Source organism: Pinus tabuliformis, chromosome 8 (genome assembly GCF_031772625.1).
Source record: "Pinus tabuliformis cultivar Carrire ecotype Pingquan chromosome 8, CPIR1, whole genome shotgun sequence".
Taxonomy (NCBI): domain Eukaryota; kingdom Viridiplantae; phylum Streptophyta; class Pinopsida; order Pinales; family Pinaceae; genus Pinus; species Pinus tabuliformis.
This window is the reverse complement of record NC_142294.1, coordinates 254,720,991-254,742,859: the sequence shown is the minus strand read 5'-3', so window position 1 is coordinate 254,742,859 and position 21,869 is coordinate 254,720,991. Positions and strand designations below refer to the sequence as shown.

Sequence of the window (21,869 nt, the reverse complement as noted above, 5' to 3'; positions counted from 1 at the left end):
AAAAATGAGGTTTGGTCGATAACTATTATTCCACCTTTATGAGGAAATGAAATCGTATGAAAGTACGTGGAAACAATAGCAACCATAGCATAAACCCATGGTTGTCCAAGTAAAATGTTGTAATCAAGGGGTCCGTCAACTACCTCAATCTCAACAGTTACCGTTTTTCCCCCTAGTTCTACTTGCAAGCTATTCAAAATCCCACATGAAGTATAAGTTCTTCCATCAAAAGCCTTCAATGTGGTTGGTGATCTTGACAATGTAGGTGACCCCAGTGTTTTCCAGCAGCTCATTGACATAATACAGATAGAAGCTCCCTCATCTATGATTGTTAGATGAATACTTTTGTTGAGAGATTTAACCTGAATTAGAAAAGCTAATTGAGCTGGCAACTGTGGTGTATATCTTGAGTGATTAAAAACCACAAGATTAGAATCCACTCGATCTACTCCACCTATTGCCGATAGTAAAGCCTACTTCTGGGAGGGGAAATTTTGTAATACCTCAAGCGTTGACATAACAGAAGGAGACTAAGCAAGATCTTCTACTATGTTATAATTTTGAGCAACTCGAGCTCAAGGGTTAAACATTGGTTTATGCACAACTCCCTTCAGTGGCTTTATTGTTAACTCTGGTGCAATGGGTAGTGGAATATTTTCCGATGCGGTCGAAGTTGAAGAACCAGGTTGATCAGTGGCCTGATTATTTGATGAGAATGGTGGATTACCATAATCTTTACTACGTGTCTGAACCATAATCTCATCCTTAGGTTTTTCTATGGATAACATTAATGCTTGGGATGCGGAAGTATTTTCTGTTGCAACCATATTGGTATTCGTGTTCGGAAACGGATCTGTCAACACTGCGGATGCGATAGAAGTTTTTAACAGCTTAGAAACTTCCGAGCGGTGAGGACAATCTCTTGTAAAGTGCTCATCATTACATATCAGACATGGATAACGAGGTTTCTGTCCCGAAGTAGAGGAATCAGATGATTTGTCTTGAGGAGGGTTTTTAGTTTTCTTTTTATTTTTCCCTTTCTTCTTACCTCCTGGTTGCTTTGGATTCTTACCTTTGTCAGATGACACGGAATTAATCTCGAAAGCAGGAACCTCAGGTGCATTTACAGTTTGATTTGTGGCAAATGATTGACTAGATGGTCTACTCGCCGTTTGCGTGCTCAAGGAACTGATCACACCGTCTCCGGCATGAGAGTCCCTATTCAATGATGGAGGCAGAATGGATTGATTTAGGTGCAGTTCATGTGGAATTTTGTCATAAATCATGTTAGGTTGTGTATAAATCAAATCCAAATATTTGGCATGAGCAATCACTTGCTCTTCTATAACAACTCCACCTTTAGCCACATCCTCAGTGATAGATGGCAGTAAGGACTTAATGAACCACTCAGCTAAAAGCTGATTAGGAACATAGGTTTTAACCATGCGATGATGACGATGCCACTCATGAATATGATTCGTTATGTGAGTAGAAGTCATTTGTTTAAAGTTGGTCAAAAGTTCCATTCCAGTGTCATATCTAATGGGCAACTGGAAGTGGGTCAAAAAGGTAGTGGCTAAATGGGTGAAATTATTAAAAGAAGCTCTCGGAAATTCAATATACCACTTAGCAGCCAAATAAATGAGCATTCTTTGGAAAAGATGATGTCTTACTAAATCATCATTCAAGGAGTTTGAAGAACACTATAAATGATAAGTCATAACGTGATTTGACAGGTCTTCTCCAGGATTTTCATTAAACTTTAGAATATCGGAAGGCAACTTATGAGAAATTACCAGCCACCATGGTGCATACAAAATTGGATCATTGGTAAGCCGGTTTAAATCCGGTAATTCTAGAGTTGCCACAAATGGAAATTGTTGATTCAAATCAGGTTGAGCATATCTGGGATAATATGGAATTGCATGTGCCATAGGCCTTTGCACACCTGCATAAGGCAGATATCCTTGATAGGGCGGTGGGACATATCTGATATATGGATTAAAACCAGGTTGACCTTCCATTTGTCCGTAACCGGGTTGGGCTTGATACACAGGACCCTGATATTCTTGATATTGTCCTTGCCTAGGTTGAGCTTGGAAAGCAGGCCCATACTAAGGTTGGACATTGTGAAAAGGAGGTTGTGGATACTGTGGCTGCCAAGGTTGTTAGGGTATCGGTTGTGAAGTTTGATATTGCCCCCCAATGCCAGTTTGACCAGGCTGAGAATAAACTAAACCTGTAGCAACTTGAGTTACTCTAGATAATGGCACACTAACCTGAGGTAATTGTACCCTAGAAACAAGCGGTTGTTGCATAATAGCCTGAGAGGTTTGGGTTTGCTCACTCGAAACTTGTGGTTACGAAGTAGCGGAACTAAATTGCACAGGTTGAGATACAACAAGTTGAGCTTGTATCTATGGTTCCATAGTTATGATAGGTTGGGTCGAAATAATCGGCTCAGTTTGCATAGGTTGTGTTGGATACACAAGCCTTGGTTGTTGTGGCATAGTTGGCTACCACTGACAGACTCTCATTTCAGGCTGACCTGGATACGACAGGACATAACCATAGGGTTGTCCTCCTTGATAGGGAGGATGGTGTGAATAGGCATACTCCTGACAATATGGTGGTAATCTAGTGTTAAGAGAATATATGGGTCTTTGTTCACCAAATTTCCTAGTTTGATACTAGTAAGCAGGATCAAATTTTTGTCCTTGATAAGAAGAACCAAGTAAAATTCCCGATGATGACATTGGTGATGATGATGGCAAAGAAGAAACCCCTAAGTGGATTCCATACATAGACTGGTAACTAGCTGGGATGGATGGCTGTCCATATAAATGTGACTCAGGTGTGGTAGTAAACATCGAAGAAGTATCAACAAAAGATTTTGTTGCAGCTGCATTAGATCAAATAGTCTAGGATGTTTGCAGTTGTTGTGCCATGGTTAACCGACCAAAAATTTGACCTAATTAATCAAGTGGGATCTTAGAGGCAATAGGAGAATGAGGAAGAGACTCTGAATAAAGATATAAACCAGGTCCAAAATGATGTGGAGTCCTGGGGGTAGAATTTTCTTCAGCTTCTTCCTCTACAGTAATTAATCCAGGTGGAAGGATTTCACTGTCAAGTCCAAAAAATACTTCTAGTGTTAAAGATGGAGTTTCAGGAACTACAAATGACTGAGGTATTTCAGTAACAACTTCGTAATGTTCAAGGTCAAAGTCCAGATGTTTTGGTAAAAGAGCTTCAGTTTCAAGGGAAGGTTTGTGAACAACTTCAGGTTTAGAAATGTCTTTGGTTTGAACTTCTATGGGTTTTGGATCAAATTCCAATTGAACAGGTTCAAGTTCTGAAGTAATTTCTGGTTGATTAACTTCAAGTTGTGGATCAACTTCGGGTACTTTTTCACTTGTTCCTGTTATAGTGGCCTCAGGCAGTTGAGTAACTTCTTCTTGTGTAATAGATATAGCAGAAATAGTTGGAGTAACTTGAGGCTCAGTACTAGCTGTGATAGGTGGCTTTGGTAATTTAGATGAAGTGCCAGACTCAGTTTGATGAGTCCGCCTTGACCAGATTGGTGTCGCTTCCGCTGGCAAGGGCAGTTTGATCGTAACTCTCCTCGAACGATGGAGTGGAGGTTGATCTTCCTCTAGAATTGCTAATTGTTCTTATCAACCTAAACTCAACTAAGGAATAAGGATGTTATTCGTGGTCAATTAACTTTTATGACACTAGAACATAACTTTGCTTTTTCATTTTTAAAGAGTCGAGAAAAAACAAAAGATGGCTCTATTCGCTTTCGATGTTTAATGAGCTTGAAAGGACAAGCGCTCAAATGAACCTTTTCTTTTAAGGAGTTGAAAAAGAATGAAAGTGACTGCTCTGGAGATACTAAGCAAGAGGGTTTACCAAACTAATCACAAAACTGCAATATACAACTTGGTGGTAAATGAAAGAGAAATTACCAAGGATTTATCGTATGGCAGTCAGTCTTCCCGAATACTGTGCTCGGTGCATTGTGATCGGTAAGGCAGTAGAATCAGCTTCCTAGGTATAAAGGATTTAAACCTATTGGGGTCTCCCACTATATACTCGATAGTACAGGGAGCACAAGTTCGTACTAGTACTTATCGAATCAGAGAGGAGGAATCACCCAACCTCAATGAAAATGACAGCCACTAGGTTTTAAGACGCTGAAACACGTCTCTAGCCTAGACACCTCTAGATGTTTGCGTTAAACTCCAATGCGTTATTAGGTTAATTGATGTAAATTTTAGGTTGATCTTGTTTAAAATTTTCCTTTGAGGTTTCACCATGATATTTTTTCTGAAATTCCTTATGCAACTAGAATGAGAAGCACTCTTTCCATTTGTTTTCAACGATGAAAATCCTAGCTATGAAGGATAGAGAATATAAGTGCTTTTTAGATCAAACAACAAAGAGCACAAACTAATGCAATTCCCTAGACCATTCCTTTTAAGCACACAAACTCAAACTCTAAAATGCAATTGCATGTATTTCTTTTTCTTTTCAGTTCCTCTTAATGTGAATGATGCACTAAGAAAAGCTAATGCACAAATGATTCAGAAATTATTTTCACGAAAAATGCTGATTTATGAAAATTTCTCTTAAAGGGGAAGGAAGACTAAACGACACTTTCAACTTTAAAGAAATGAATATTTTCGACACTTTAAATGAAAATATGAATCAAATGTACAAATAGATCAATCGATTATTTTCTGAAGGAAGAATTTAGGACACTTCGTTTTTTGACAAAACAATCAACCGAAACTACTTTTCGACAGTGGACTGCAAATGATAAAACAAATACATAAAAAACATTCAACAATCCAGTCTAAATTAGGTCAAAACAAGGAAACAAAGACTGTTTTTAGAGACAAAACCTCATCTAAATCCAACACGCAATTCAAACAACTAAAAATTGACTAAAGGCTTCAGATCCTAGATGGGAAAACTGATCCTAAAGGGATCAGTGCAGGATAGAGTGAAGGACAGTGCAATGCATCTCACTGAGTCTCATGTAGAGGGTGCAATGCAGTGCACTATGTTAGTTACAAAGGTGCGTTGATTACAGAATGAAAATTTTGTGCTCAAAACTGACTCAATTTTCAGTAAATTGAACTTGAATTCGATGAAACACAGAAGGTATGGTATGTCAAAGTGTTTTAAGAGATTTATAAGCTACAACAAGGGATATGATCGTTCCGCAGCAGAGTCGCCATTTTTTATGGCAAAATTTATTGTTTCTTCAAACGACTAACCCCTAGACCTAGTAGCTAGTCTAGAACAATAGCTAAAGTAATTCCATTGCTTTTCCTATAGCTAACAGATAAAGGAAAGAAGAACAAAAGAAACAACCTGTAACTCTCGCTCGATCCCTCTTCCCTTTGACCGCTCTCGCCACTCCCCTCCGTACTTAACTCACTTGGAAGGTACCTACACACAAGCCGAGATAGAAAACCATCAAAGCATACATATCGATCTGTTAACTAAACATATTATAGAATCCAAAGTACAATATACATCATATAAACACATGAATGGGAAAAAGCATAGAACTCTTTATTGATAGAAGGAAAGATTACAACCCATGTAGATGCATGCTCGATTCAGTGTCATCCTTCCAGCTTCAAACCCTTCTCTCCTCATGAAGCAACAATTTGACATGATAACCTTACTCTCTTGCAAGTCTCACTCAAACAAAATTTCCTTAACTCAAGAAGTTCCAACCTCTCCAAGCCTTTGAATGCTTGGTCCATTTGTAGCTAAATGGAGGAGGTTAAGCCATTAATGGCCCTCATGAATGCTTTGCCAAAATTGGGAAGTGGCTCCATGGAGGAAGGAATTATGGATTAAGGTTCATTCTTCTCCTTCCTCATCGAAAAGCAAGCCCAATCCATCTAGAAACTTCCAGAAGCATCTACTGGATGAGGAATCCAATGTATTCATTTCAAAAAATTGATGAATCTCGCTCGGCACAGGAAGAACAAAGGCTAGGTGTGATGCATAGCACCCAGACAGTGCAGTTACTACAATGCATTGCAACCAAATTGAAAGCCACCTGCTCTGATCTCTTTAGGGGCATTTTTTGGATGAATGGTGTCATGAAACTCTTGAAAGGCAAGCATGATGTAGGTTAACTTCATTAGGGAATGAAAACAACTGAATTATGGGTTGATGGACCATAATAATATGGATCTGGAAGTCGGGTTTGATGTGCCCAAATTTTCTTGTAATAGAGAGAAGATGACAAAAATACTATGGAGGTGACTATTTAAATGGCGAGCATGTTCACGAGCGGATCAAGCGCCACACGTCCCCATCGACGCATCAACAAAATTGCGGGGGGTCAGTGCGCTTCACGTTAACGCATAGGGGGGATGGTGCAAAGGCAGTTTACCTAGACTGTTGATTGTGAGATCGATGATCGAGGATGATTGTGCCCCCCGCCCACCACCCCCCCCCCCCCCCCCCCCCCCCTTCTTAACCATAATCAGCTTCAGGGGGGTGCGTAAACCACAAACTGGTTTTGTGTAACCATGGCCATGTCATGTGATCGCAGACTAAACAATGACAACTGGGTTATACAGTGACACAAGGTGGACATATATAGGACCAAAAAATTAATGACAAGGGGGCCCAACAAATACATCGAATAATATGTGGATGCACAAGTTAATATTGATAACATCACCATGACGATAATATAGACTTGGAGACATCACAAGATTTTATTTTTTTTGGGTGTCCTAGTGGCTCATATCTCGGTGACACGTGTCACACTCTAGAGGCACCATGTGGCAGAGATGATGTAACCATGACATCATCCCATAGGCTTGATCCCAGAAGGCTTTAAGCAGTGCATAGAGGAAGATCTACGGGGTGACTAGGCATCGGGCATACATGGCGAATGTCAGTGATAGTTAAGCTCAAACTTTCATTTATCAGTTCATAGGTGCAGTAGACAGACCCATCAGGGCAACTCATCCCAATCCCAAGATCTCAGAGGTAGGTTAGGATAATGGAGAGAAGAACCTGTAGGCTAACAAAGTACCAAGATGAGTTGGAAGTACACAACGAAGCTGACGACCAATTAGAGAAGGTAGAAAGGAAACCCCAAATGACACATAATCCCCTAAGGTAGACCCTAGAGGAATTTATGAAATAATGAAGGGATAAAGCAGCCAGGAGCCTAACCTTAAGGACTGAGACTTGTTTCTGTGTGGCGTAGTGACCAAAGGTGTGGGTTGGATAAGCACTAAGAGACTAAGGACAAGGTTGCAACTACTCGGTCATATAGGCTATATGGCCAATGTACAAAGTGTCAAGGGCTTAAGGGTTAAATACGGTAGCATGGACATTATTTTTAGTATATTTGGAAATTTTTCCAACTATAACACTCACCAAAGTTAGAGCTATAGTTAAAAGTACAATTAAACTTTGATAAATTGCTAGAATCAATAGAATTGACAAAAAACCTAGAGATTGAATTTTGAATAGTAGATCAATGCCTGCAGACTTGGAGAAAGCATTCAAATAATTTGAAAAGAGCTAAATAAATACAAAATAAGAGATTCATGCAAGGTAAAATCAATAAGTTAACCAAAATGCAAGAAGCCAATTTTATTAGTCAAAATTCTTTATAAGCATAATTGATTGAACAAGTTTTATAGAGTATTTTGGTAGTGTGTGAGTTTATATGGATTGATGTTGTCGATGTTTTCATTAATTAGAAATTGATGAAGGTGTTGGTGATAGTGGGAAAATTGTTTATATTGTAAAACAAATGTCCTTCTTTATTTGAGTATGAAAATTGTATGAAAGGTTAATCATCAAGGTTAAGCAAGTTGTAGATTGCAAATCAGGGGTTGTAACTCCTTCGAGTAGTTACTAGTAAATTTTTATAGGTTGGAGCTCCTTTCAATAGAATCTGATAAATTCAGGCGTTGAAGCTCCTTTCAATTGTAGTTAATAAATTAAGGGGTAATTGCTTCATGTTGGTTGTAGGCAAAGAATTTTGTAACAACAAGTTGTAGCTTACCTTGTGAAGGAATTGAAGAAAATTTTGAAGAATTTTTGTGTTTGTTTGTGTTACTTATGTTATTAATTGACATAAGCATCTAAGTGCATTGCTGAAGTATTTCTTGGTGTCTTAATATCATTACAGGTGAAATAAAGATTTTAAAATTCCTACAGTGTTGATTCACACCCACCTAGTATTGTCCTAGTTTCTAACTATAATTCCCCTGGTGGATGACGATTTATTTTCAGCATTTTTGAGTGTCCGATAAATCATTTTAAAATTTTAAAAAAAAGTTCTAATGTTGTAAGTGGAAATTCTTTCAATGAGTGTTTTGACACTCACATTAAAACTTTTATGTCTCACATTGTTACTTCTCTACCCAATGATGCTAAAGTTAACAAGATTTCAGGTCTCTTACATAAGTGAGGTGGTGGGCAGGTTGGGGGGGAGTGGATGAACAAATAAATGGACGAAGAATTCATTGTGAAAAGTGTAGAAGTGCAAATGATGGTAAAGTATAGTGGCAAAGCCTAACTCAATATTATTTCAATGAGACTAAGAATAAGACAAATAGATTAAGACCCTTCCAATCAGACCATCTATGGGACTGCCAATGCTTCAGTGTGCCGAGCTTACATTAAAAGATTTCACTCTCTTAAGGAAGACTAAAAAATTTGCATTGGTTTAACTTACATTCATCTTAAAACCTCCACATATCAATTCCTTATGACTATTGTTATTACATTAAATCATCTCTGCCTAACCTCTTACAGAGTTTATTATATACGCAACACAAACTATGGCAGTTAACTGTAATGAAAGAACAAAGTGATTGTGTGGAGCCTATAACTAGCATTTACACCTTATGTTGCAAAGGAAACGCCGTAAGGCATAGAGTGGTGAAGAATAGCATAGAGTGGGGAAGAATAAGGACATGTATAGAGTGGGGAAGAATAGCATAGAGTGGGGAAGAATAGGGACATGTGAATGGACATTGTTGAAAGCAAGGGTGGATGATAATGAGTTACAATTGCAATAGTTAGTTATGTGTATTCTGAAAATGGATATTTTGTAAATAATAATAGTTTGTGAAAGAATAGCGACATGTGAATGGACATTGTTGAAAAAAAGGGTGGATGATAATGAGTTAGAGTTGAAAGTAATAGTTATGTGTATTTTGAATATGGGTATTTTGCAAATAATATTAGTGTGTGGAGAAATAGCAACATGTGAATGGACATTGTTGAAAGCTGGGGTGGATGAATAATGAGTTATACTTAAAATGACTAGTTATGTGTATTCGAATATGGCTATTTGGTAAATAATAGTAATGTCATGTAGAGGTTATCCATTATCCATGTAGTTGTTTTTGTTTATGTGAACATGTTTTTGTACCTCTTCCGAGATGTAATTTTTCCATATGCTACCTATTTAAGGTGTTATTAGAAAATACTATTATATTGTAACGGAAGAGGTGAAAGAAACGATATGACATTGTAACTTGTTGAATAGTTCAATATACTAACATAGTAAAGTCTGATATACTATAGTATATACCATATTGCATTTCCAATAGATAGGAGGCATTTGATTGAAATGAAATTTAAATACTAAAATCTAAAGCATTCCTAGGAGACGAAATAGTTCAGAAATAGCCCACATTTTGATTGAAATAAATAGTAGAGTATACGCATTTATAAGAAGCATAACATTCCAATATTGGCATTATATTTCAGTCAGTTTTGAATTTAACCAAATATACGTGGATTACATTCATCTATCATGAATGTATCTGAACATTGGTAAGTAATACCTTCAAACAGCGTATGAATGTAATCTGAACATTGGTAAGTAATACCTTCAAACAGAGTATGAATGTAAACTGAACATTGGTGAGTAATACCTTCAAACAGGGTATGAATGTAATCTGAACATTGGTAAGTAATACCTTCAAACATTTTATAAATTGAAATATGATATATCAATGCACCACTCACTATAAGATGTATTGTGATTCAGAATATTTTTTCATAATTATTTAATTTATAGTATTGCCACTCCCAACCTGACGTTTCTTGTAAATTTGGAAGGAACTTTACTGTTCTAAACCCTCATATCCACATTCCCAATGTTCCTGTATTCTAGATACTTGTGCAATGTGAAGAAACTTTGATGTTATAAACAATCATATCCACCTTCCCAATGTTAGGGCATTCTAGATTCTTGTGCAATGTAGCTATTATTTTATAACAACAATATTTCAAAGTACCATTTGGCACTACCAAGAGTGTCTAAGAGTACAAAAATAAAAAGGCCATCACATTCCCCTTGCAAGAATGTCTAAAGAGTACAAAAATTATAAAGCTATCGCAACCCATACAGTGCACAAAATATGCAAACGTATGACAAATTTGGATGAATATATTACTGTAAGTGCTAGTATGTGGTTGGGCACATCATCATTTAGAAAGAAGAAACAAACGACACAACAAAAAGAGTTAGCATCCGTTTAGTTCCCAAGGTTGAAGTTGAAAAAATTGGATGTGTAGGCAGGTCATTGAAATAGGATTTAAGTTTGGAACTCATAATTTTAAGCCAAGTTCCCCAATTTGAAATAAGCAGCCACCTTCAACATGCACATAAATTCTATGGTGGGCTGGGCAAAATTACAAGAAAAATGTGTATGTATTAAGAATAATTGATGATATAGCCGTGGGTTGTTCTCAATGGTGATAGTCAGCAACATTTCATTGTATTATTCCCATACAAGGGGAGGCCACACTTGCTGCCGAGTTAATAAAAAATTTGCTGGTATAATCACCTTACTTACAATGACAATAACCACTCTTACACTAGTAGCACATCAAATCATATCTAAACACCAGTGCACAAGAAGTTTATTATATCAAAGTAAATGTAACCCGCATGTCTAATTCAACTCCATTACCAGTAGTTCATTCTATCAATTTGTGATGCTTATATGACATATATTGTCTAAAATGATGCAAGCATAAAAGTTCAATGCAGTACTACAAGCCTCCTGCTCTGGTTGAACTCATTCTGTCAATTTGTGATTCTTATATAACATATAGTCTTTAAGGAAGCAACCAAGAAAACTTTAGTACAGTCCCGTAAGCCTCCTGCTTTAGTTGACATTCCATTCATTTACATTCCAAGGAAAATTGTAAAGTTATAACTAAAATTGTAAGTTGGTTTGGATGGCCTAAGACCCGACATATCAAATCAGCAAAGGTAATTACTAAAATTCAGGTTATAAAGTCCCAAAGCCGTTGGCATTGCTCCATTATGAAAATTATTGATCTTAGTGAAACCGCATATTTATGATACAAAGGAAGTGTAGATACAATATGATCTTTGGATGATAAGCCTTCACCTAAAGGCTAAAGGGTCAACACATCCTTAGCCTCAGATATCTCTAAATAGAATGGACACAATAAGCTTTAGAACATGACATTCACTAAACTCGTACTTTGAAACCAATTTCAAAGTATTCTCGGTTATTAACTTGCATATATACAAGCATACAGTGCAACAGGGTAAGTATAAATAGGGCAAGCCACAGCAGAAAAGGTCTAAAGCTGATGCAACTTCTCCTGGTTACAGAGCCTCTCTTCACTTTGTCTGTTGTATGATAAGTGCATCTAGAAAAGCTAGCAAATTGATCAATTGGATGTCGAATAGTTCTACTGGTGCATCCTGGCACCCCAAGATGATGCTTGACCCGCATCTCTAACATTAGCTCTCTGCTTTAAATTGTAGAGCTGGTCTTCCCATCTTGATCTCCATTCTTCTTTTGCAAGTTCCTTCCAAAGGACAAGTAAAATAGTCAAAACAAAATAGCAAGAATTGTATGTGTCAGCCACATATTTACCATGCTAAAGCAACCCCTGGTTAGCACATTATACAAGTCATGGATCACAACACAATACCAAACGACACCCACATCATGACATGCATAAAAAAGAGGTGAATGAAGTCTTTCAGTCATTGTTTATAATACAAACCTAACATAAGATAGTTCCAGATTTTGAGATCCAAAGATACACAAATTCAACATCAAACTAAGCCTCCCCAAACAAATATTTCAAATGCAATTCAACATACCATTACATTTCCTCGAAGAGCTATTTAATCCTAATCCACATCTGAAATCATTAACAACTCACAACCAGTGCAACATAAATCTCTGCCAAATCATGGAAATACATGTAAACAAAGAAAACTACTATGCTAGGCATACTAAGCAACCTGGAGTGCTTTGATCTTTGTTCACCTTAAAACTGTTAGCAGTTTGACAAAGTGTATTCAAAACAATAGAATGAAGATGTTTGGACAATACAAATTGTGTCTATTTCCATACAGATCAAACTCTATGAAATTGACACAAGCAGTCACAAATGCTTTGCTAAACAGAATGCAGTATTCACCAATTAAAAACCAATGTAGCTTAAGACAAAGCTACATCATCTTAGATGCATAACTTACGATTCTCACATCCTCATCTTCTTTTATTTTTGGCTATGCTAAGCCTAGCCCTAGGCTAGCCCATTTATTGGATGGAAGAAGACTGATCCACCCACAATGGGATGCTTATCACCAAGATACAAGTGCGGGACTTGGCCGAGCCTGGATGTCCCTTCGGAAGTTTAATTCCCCCAAAGTGGCCTCCATCCTCAAGCGATCCCCATGAGGTTTGAACTTGTGACTTGGTGGGAACCAAATCCCATGCAAACTAACCGATCTACACCTCATGGGTTCTCACATCGCCATCTTGAATGCATAACCTATGATTCTCATAAATAATTAGAGAACTTAAGTTTCATAACATCATTGAGAGAAGGTAAAAGACCCCTTATCCATTCCACATAAATAATAAAATAAAGCGTTCATCCATTCCATACAGACAATAACAGTCTATTGAAAGGTGGGAAAAGAACTTGCATCTACTTTATTTCAAATCCCAACAATAATCAATCCATCAAGACCCATTTTGGTTCAAATAGGTGAACCATTTCTAAACTTGCATCATAATAGAAGGAACTGTTGATTTGGGGTAGCATAAGATGTGCTCCAGCCATGAAAATTGGTGGATAGGTTGAAACACATGAGATCTCCAAGACTGAGAATTGGTTTGGGGAAATTCCACCCGGTTAGAAAGATATTAAAATAATTAATAGTTTTAATGGAGTTCATAAGTCTAAACTTAGGAAAATTAAAATATTAATGGGTATTAATATAAAATTGCATGAGAATGTTCTAAAATACATGGATCAAGCCCAATCTAATCTCAACCGTTGATTAGAGATTTAATCTCGGCCGTTGAAAACTTGACATAAAACGTATAAGAGGAGGCATGAGGGTCAGTTGGAGATATACCAAGATTTATTAGTCAGTTTGATTTTCTGGAGCAGGGTTTGCTGAGAAAATTCGAACAAGTAATCTGAGTTGCAGCGAGGGGCAATGAGTGCATAGCAGAGAGGCAGAGATAGTGCCAAAGGACCAGGACAAAAGTAAAGGAGGCTACGCAGAGCCAACAGGAGCCACGCAGAGGGCCAGAGTGACTGCACAGAGGCTCGCAGGGCCTGCGTGGATGACGCAGAGGGCCAGAGAGCCAGCGCAGAGCAGCAGAAGGCTGACGTAGGGGGCTTCTGAGTGACGCAGAGGCCAGGAGGGCTGACTCAGAGCTTCTGAGAAGCGTCAAAGAGATTTTCGTGGAGCAAACTTGCTGAATATCTGCTTCCGAATAGAGGTATGGTTGCCAGATTGATTTCTCTGTTGAGTGAGCCAGTTTGGCACCCTAGTTGTACTCAAGAAGCGTTGCTTAGTAATAAAACCCTCAGAACTGCTGCACCAGTTTTCCCAAGTTGGGTTTTTCCGGGGAAGATTGTCCAAAAATAATGGTGTCACTTGTGTGTTTGTCTATTCTTTCTGTTGATGATTTTTAGATGGTTGAGACTGCATTTGTGTTTATTTTCAGTATTTATATGGTTAAATAACTTGTTAAAAATTTAAACAAGTAGGTGAAATAAACCAGATAGTGCAGGAAGAATTTCTAACAGGTTAGACTTAGAAATTTCAACAGAGACTTTTTCAGGCCCTTGTGCACAAAAACACATTGTTCAAAGTATTTTTTTATGAACGAAAATTCAGGTTGCAACAACAGATGAGCTAATTTTAAACAACTGGCCTCCCAGATTTTCGTAGACCCATCATTTTGATCGCTGTTACAATGAGATCTTATCTAACACGAGAATACATCAATTGAACAATAAGGTCACCAATGCTACAATTAGCCCTTCATGCAAGAGTTAAAGCATCGACCAAAGATCTCATGATCTGGGCAGAGAGACGGAAAGGTTATTCATTTAGTGCTTGTTGCATGAAGAAGAGCATTTGATGTGTGGGACCAATACTCTATCACAAGCCTTCCAAATAACGATCCTTCCCTTTCCATCAACTTCAATGGATGATCACACTCCACCATCTCACCTGCATGAATTCAAATCAAAAGCATTCAAATTAGGTAGAAATGAATAGACTCACTTTCACTACTGTCCATTTCCTCAACTGCAACAAATTTAGTTGAAAGCAATCCATGCATACAACATAGAGATAAGATACAATTACAGGGCCTTACCATCACTGATGGAAACCACCATGTCACTGTCCATAACAGTCAGTATCCTATGTGCAATGGTAATTATAGTGCAATCTGCAAATTCCTTTCTAATTATTGTCTGGAGAATGGCATCTGTAGCATTGTCTATTGATGTTGTTGCTTCGTCTAGAACAAGGATTCGACTTTTCCTTAGCAATGCACGTCCGAAACAAAATAATTGTCTTTGTCCTACACTCCAATTCTCTCCATCGTCCCCCACTGCATTTTATTGATCTTTTAGTGCCACGAAAAACTTGCAAATCTAACAGCCAAATTCTTGGCCTCATGTCAAAGAATTCCATGACATTTAAAAATATATATTTAATACAAAATTTACCTGGTGCATCTAGGCCATCCACCTTCCCTCTTACAATGTCTCCAAGTTGACACTTGTTCAGAACCTTAATAAAGAAAGAAAATAAATTCAAAGCATTATTTACTATTGTCATTCCACATATGATAAATTCAATGAGATGTTATGTTGAATAGCATTTACATACTTCCCAAATTGTCAAATCTGAGTGCTCAGATAATGGATCCAAGTTGAAGTGAACAGTTCCTCGAAAAAGAGTTGGTTCTTGAGGAATAATCCCAAGGCGCGACCGCAAATCATGAAGCCCAATAGAGGTAGTATCCAAACCATCTATAAGGATTCTACCCCCTGCAGGTTCCACTAATCGAAAAATAGCACTAATGAGAGTGGTCTTCCCACTTCCTGTTCGCCCAACAATGCCAATCTTTTGCCCTCCCTCAAATGTACATGTAATGCCCTATAAAACAAGGGGGCTATTGGCTTTATATCTAATCTGCACACATATCAAAATATATTCGACTACAAACATCATAAACCATTCAAATTTTAGTTAAAAAAATAAATGTTAACACATTCATCTTGTTGGAATGCACAACTCAGGTACCTTCAAGTCTTGCAATTCCACCTTCCCATGCGAGGGCCAACTATCTGGTGGTCTACAATCTTCTATAACAGCTGGTGCCTCACTAGGAATGTGCATGTACTATTTGATGCGTTCTATAGAAACAATGTAGTTTGCAAGTGTACATTGGATGTGAATACTGGAAACCAATGACATGTTCAATGACAGACCATATGATAGTGCCATCCCAACAAAACTTGCACCAGTTCAAATGTTAGGCATCATCATCGTATACATAAAAGCATCTAGTAACAACAGATATCTCCCACAGATGACCCTTAGTTTCATCGTTCATACCAGGATTGAAGCTGCCCTTTAGGAGTAGAACCATAGCAAGAGCAGAGGAACAAAGAACAATTGCACTTAACATCTCTAGACGCTGAATCAACCATTCATTTGCCGAGAAACTGTAGAAAAAAGGGGTTCAAATTTTTATCAATAAGGTCTAAGTTCTTCTTTAAGAACTGATCCTCAACCTTGAAAGCCCTAATGGTCATTGTTCCTGCTATGGACTCGCCAAAATGATTTGCGATAGGTGATTTCGTTGTACCATTCAGTCTCATCAGTTCTTTAGCAGAGGCAAAATCGTATTTCTGATTAAATTGAACAAACAAAAAATCAATTATAGCTTCTCTCAGAATATTCATAGTGAAGTACAGAGTCTTCTCAAGAAACTTGCGTGAAGTGGTGTTTTACCTGGAGTTGAAAGGTCAAATAAATCATTTGAATGGCTACAAACAAAACGTGCCATGTTACAACAGCCACAACTCCAAGACTGCTATAAGCATTCATGGTAGACGACATGGCAAAGACAAAAGAGAAAGGAATGTCTACATTGAGAATGTTGAAATCTGAAGAAACCTGAAAAAGGAGGTGGGGAAGATAAATGTCAGTAGTTTACTACCCTGATGTACATCAGTTTCACTTTTTGTTTTAAGGAGCGAAAAGAAAAGAAGGAAGCCCATGGTGATTACATAAAATACTTACTCTGCTCAGAACTCTTCCCAATGGAGTTGCATCAAAAAATGCCATTGGTGCTCGGAATAAAGAACTCAGAAGCTTAGAAAAGAAGGACTTTGATGCCTGAAGCCCCAAAATAACACAAAGCAATGACCAAAGGAATAAGAACAATATAGATGTGAACCCAATGGCTGAGTACACTGTTATTAAACTTAATACACTGACTTGAAGACTTTGCACCTTTGCAGCCATCCAAATATTTCCTGAAATCTGCCCAATCAGAAATATAAGATGACCAAGACCAGCACAAGAACAATATAAGAAACCTTTATTCTGTTTCAAATAGTCAATATATGGCTTCAAACCAGTGTCCCCAACTTCCTTATCTTCTCTTTTAACTAGCCGATCCCCCTTGGGAGCTCTATTTGAAATCAGTCTTTCTTTATGTGATTTGCTCCTTTGAATTTCTCTCTTGTCATTAATCGGTTCATCTTTTGTGGATGGCATCGTGGCTACTGATTCATTGGAACCAACAGTATTCCTATGTGCATTCACAAGCTCCCTAAATACCTCACTCGAGACCAACAGTTCCTGATATTTCCCAGTTTGATGAATCTCCCCATCTACCATCAACTACGAAAGAGAGAAACTTTAGTGTAGAAATTCAAAGAAAAATTGCCAAAGCTATGAGCATTAGATATGTTAAAATTACAGGAGTTATAATTATGTGCAATCTGTTAAAAAACTTCGTCAAAATGTTGTATACAAGCAAACAAACAGCTTCCACATGGCTAGGACAACTGTTTACTAACCAGAATAGCATCAAATGCTGGGAGAAAATCAACTTGGTGTGTTACAAGGATTACTGTCTTGTTTAACGGTGCTGCCATTATGCATTCCTACACATCAAAATCCATGATTAATAGGATCTACAGAAGCTAAAGAAAATGAAAATCATTGCTGTATAAAGGTGCAACAAGAAAATTAGTAACAACTACATAATAACTTTAAAAACCTTTATATTAGAAGGAAATCGACATATTAACCTTAAGCAGGCTAGTAGCTGTATGAGCATCAACAGCACTGAAAGGATCATCCAATAGATAAATATCAGAATCTTGATATAAGGCACAGGCAAGTTGTATCCGCTGTTTCTCGCCACTGCTGAGATTGACACCTCTTTATCCTATTTCAGTCTGATCACCGAAGGGAAGATTCTAGAGGTCTTTATCCAGTGGAGACTTGAGGATAACTTCCTGATATTTCTGCTCGTCCATGGGACACCCAAATAATATGTTGTTTCGTACTGTTCCAGTTTGAATCCATGCAGTCTGAGAAACTTATGTGAGGGTGCCACATACTTGCAACTGCAGAGGCGGTGTTGAGAACAATAAGAAAGAGAATCAATCAATTTAAATGGTTGACAATGTTAAGGTAAGGAGGTAAATAATTCATACTCACACTGCCCCTTAACTTTGGTACTTCTCCAAGTATTGCAGCTAAAAGAGTTGATTTTCCATATCCAACTTCTCCACAAATTGCCAATTTTTGGCCATTTTTAACCTCCATATTTATGTTTCTCAATGCGGGCTTTGATGAACTGGAATCCCAACTTAGTGTTGCAGAACTGATAAGAAGAGAGTGGTCAGAGTTATGAAGAAATACACACTCAACCACCTGATCCTGTAATTCAGCAGCCTCAAGAATTTTGATGATACGACTTAATGAGACCTTTGCTTGAATGATAATAGCAATTACATCAGGCATTAGTCGAATTGGTTCTTGAACAAGGCGTAAAGTGGCTATGAACGTGAAAACGTTGCTTGGAGTAAGAGGAATTTTTAAAAAATAACAGGTTATAAATGTTACAGTCGAAACCAAAATGGGAGATGACCAAAACAACAGCGAATTATAGGCTTTCCGAAACTGAACCACAGATAGCCATTTGAACTCTACCTTATGCAGCTTCTCAATAATTTCTTTGAAGAGTTCCTCCCATGCATGCAATTTCAGTACTTTCATATGCACCAGAGCTTCTGTGGTAGCCCTTAACCGCTGATCTTGGGCTGACATGAGTTCAGTTTGAAACTTATGCTGTAACTTTGCCAATGGAGAGTTAAAAAGAATAGTAATGATGATAAATGCCAAGGCCGAAAGTGTGGCCCATCCAATTGCATGGAAGAGGATGCCTAAAGCAAATATAAGCTGGAGTTCTGTTGTCCAATTCTGATGAAACCAAAAAGGAAGTTCGCCAATACGATAAGCATCTATCGCCATATAACTCATGATTTCTCCGGCTGTATGTACCTGTTTAGCTTCATTGGACAGCTTTAGTTGTTTCTGATAAATTGCTGCAACGAGTGAAGAGCACATTTGCAGACCAATCTGTCTAGTGCCAAAATACCATTGCCTTTGAGATATGGACTCTATGGTCTTGGCAATAAAGAGTGTTCCTGCCAAAACAAATCCTTCATATTTAAATGACTGTCTACATTCTGAAAATCCAATAAAAGCATTCAAAACAAGTGGTCCAGAAGACAGAGTAAGTATTTTGAGAAAAGCATAGAACCCAGTCCTTGCCAGATTTTTCCAGTGACAGCAAACCAAAGCCCAGAAAACTGATGGAGTACCAAATGGGTTTTTCTATTTTTGCCTCAACAGTTCTTCTGTAAATGTTGTATAATTATTCTTTGCTTGATCATCTCCACACACACAATGCAAATCATCTTCTTCTAGAGGCTTCTTCTTTTCTTTGGACAAAAGAGAATTCAACCACCAAAATGTTATCCTGCTGAAGAATCCTCCCTTGGAAAAAGGAGTTACAATGGAATTTAACTTCAATGTTATCTGATCTTCCTCAGAAAACCTCTGGCTGGAGTTGAGATACTCATGATTTCGGTAATCCCTGCCTAGAAAGGGTTCTGATAGAAGATCATCCTCTGAACTCTTCAAATCCTTTTTCGCAGCACAAATGAGCATCAAGCAACATGCTGGCCATGAAACAAGGGAGAGAATAGTGCCATAGGGAAGCTCTCTGTCATTGATGAAATTCAGTCCAGCTGAAACACAATCCACTGTTCCGAGCAAAAATGACACGATCCACCAAACACGCACAAATGTCGTTACAGACCACGTTAGCCCACTCGTTACTGTTAATCCGAGTGTAAACCATGCCAATCCTTGCACTAAAAGTACAAGCCATTCGTGCAAGGGAGTTAAATCAAACCCATTTCCCAATTTCTCTTGTAAAAGCCAAATCCCCAATCCCAAATTAATCGCACCCAAAATAATATTTATCACTGCAACACATGTGCGAAATGGCTTTCGAGGTTTCACATTTCTCAGTATGCTCGTCCACCTTACCCACTTGATGAGAATGATGGACCAGAATGTCAGCAAGAAGACTAAATGTATGAATGCGATCAAAGCATGTTTGCTGCATGAGGTCAAATGAAACGTGTGTAGTAATTCAGAGTAGAGAGATAGGGGTAAAATGCAGTTCTCTTCACAGCGTTGAGCAGGGGACAATGCATTTGAGGTGCCACAAAAGCTGTTCCAGAGCTCTGGGTTGATAAATCAATTCAATGCAAGACAATTAATAAAAAAATTGTAGAAGTTCTTGACAAATATCATCTACCATAACAATCTTATAAACATATGAATATCATATTATATATATGCCATACGACTAGGGCCATGCTACCCATTTTGTTGCAAAATCCGTGATTTCAAACAATAGAAACAGGATAACTCAGACTGAAAATAAAAAAATATAATCAGAGTAATGAGATTACCTGTAAATATTGCCATCCTTGTTCTGCAAACCACATCGGAATGAATGTTTTTGATATTTTGATTTAGAGCTGGGTCACTGACATTCTCAATGTGGATTGGGGAGTCTACACTGTCTGAAAACAAGTTATTGATGGTTTTTTCCTATCATATTCTCCTCTCAGAAGCTTTTAAAAGTAGTACACCATTAAACTACATAAATTGTTAAGCTCTTTCCTATGCCCAATGCATGAACCTCCTACTTCTGCAGTCTCCCGAATGCTCCCTGAGTTTCCTAATTGACTACTCAAGGCAATAAGGGAAAAACTCAATCAGCCAAGAGAACTGAACTTTCCCCAATCAGACAGAAACCATACTCTATCAGAGAGTACTTTCCCCAATCAGACTAGAAACCATACTCTGTTACAGATTATTCAAGTCAGGTCACATCAGGCCTGTCCAAGCTCTATACTGATACATTTAATGGAGGCAAAGACGCCAAAGTATACTGATCCAAAACAGTGTAACGAACCTTGGCTACTCTTAAATAGAAATTCCGTTCCCAGTAAACATCTTGGACAACACAACCTTCTGAATCTATGTGACATGGGTGCCCCGTCCACCCTAAAATAAAAAACAGAACACCCTTGTATGCAAATAAAGCAAAACTATCCCAACCTGACCATCTGTAGTTCTTTCAACAAGTTGAGATAAAACTCAAAACCCAAATCTGTAAACTATCAAGAAAAAACTGCACCCTGTCAATACAGTGTCATGAAGCCTGGCTAGACATAAACATAAATTCCATTCTCAATAACAAGACTACCTTACAAACCCAATTGGTGCTACAAAGAAGATGAACCATGTATCATAGATCAAGCAAAACTATAACAACATGTACTCTTTCAATACAATGTCATGAAGCCCAGCTAGGCATAAACAGAAATTCCATTCACAATAACAAGACAACCTTATAAACCCAATGGGTGCCACAGAGAAGAAGACCCATGTGTCACAAATCAAGCAAAACTATAACAACTTTCCCCTGTGACAGTCTGCAATTCTATCAACAACTTGGGGATGAATCCAAAACCCAAATTTGTGAATATCAATGGAAGCAATCACATAAGACACTGAAATAAAGTGACTTGCATGAATAACAAGCATTAACAAACAATTTTACTGAATCAAATGCATTTACTCTGCGCTACCAGTCTAAAACCAATAGCAGATCAGCTTCTGATCTATTAGCAGTTTGACGAAGTGTATTCAAAACAAATACACTCTGAAGCTCTGCATGACGCCACTGTCATCAGGTCCAGGGATCGATTCTTGCCCTCATGTAGCCTCCTCTGCAGGCCTCGTCATCATTTTTATGCCGTCCTCTGCACGAACCCTTCACTGCAAGTCCCCGTCGTCCTCTACACGAACCCTTCACTGCAGGTCCCCGCCCTCCTCTGGAGCAACTCCTCCT

At 38.0% G+C, this 21,869-nt stretch overlaps 1 pseudogene; it reads right to left on the bottom strand.

The window, feature by feature from the left end:
• Positions 1–14,186: 14,186 nt before the first annotated feature.
• Positions 14,187–20,434, bottom strand: LOC149235115 (ABC transporter C family member 10-like; annotated as a pseudogene).
• Between the last annotated feature and the right edge of the window lie 1,435 nt (positions 20,435–21,869).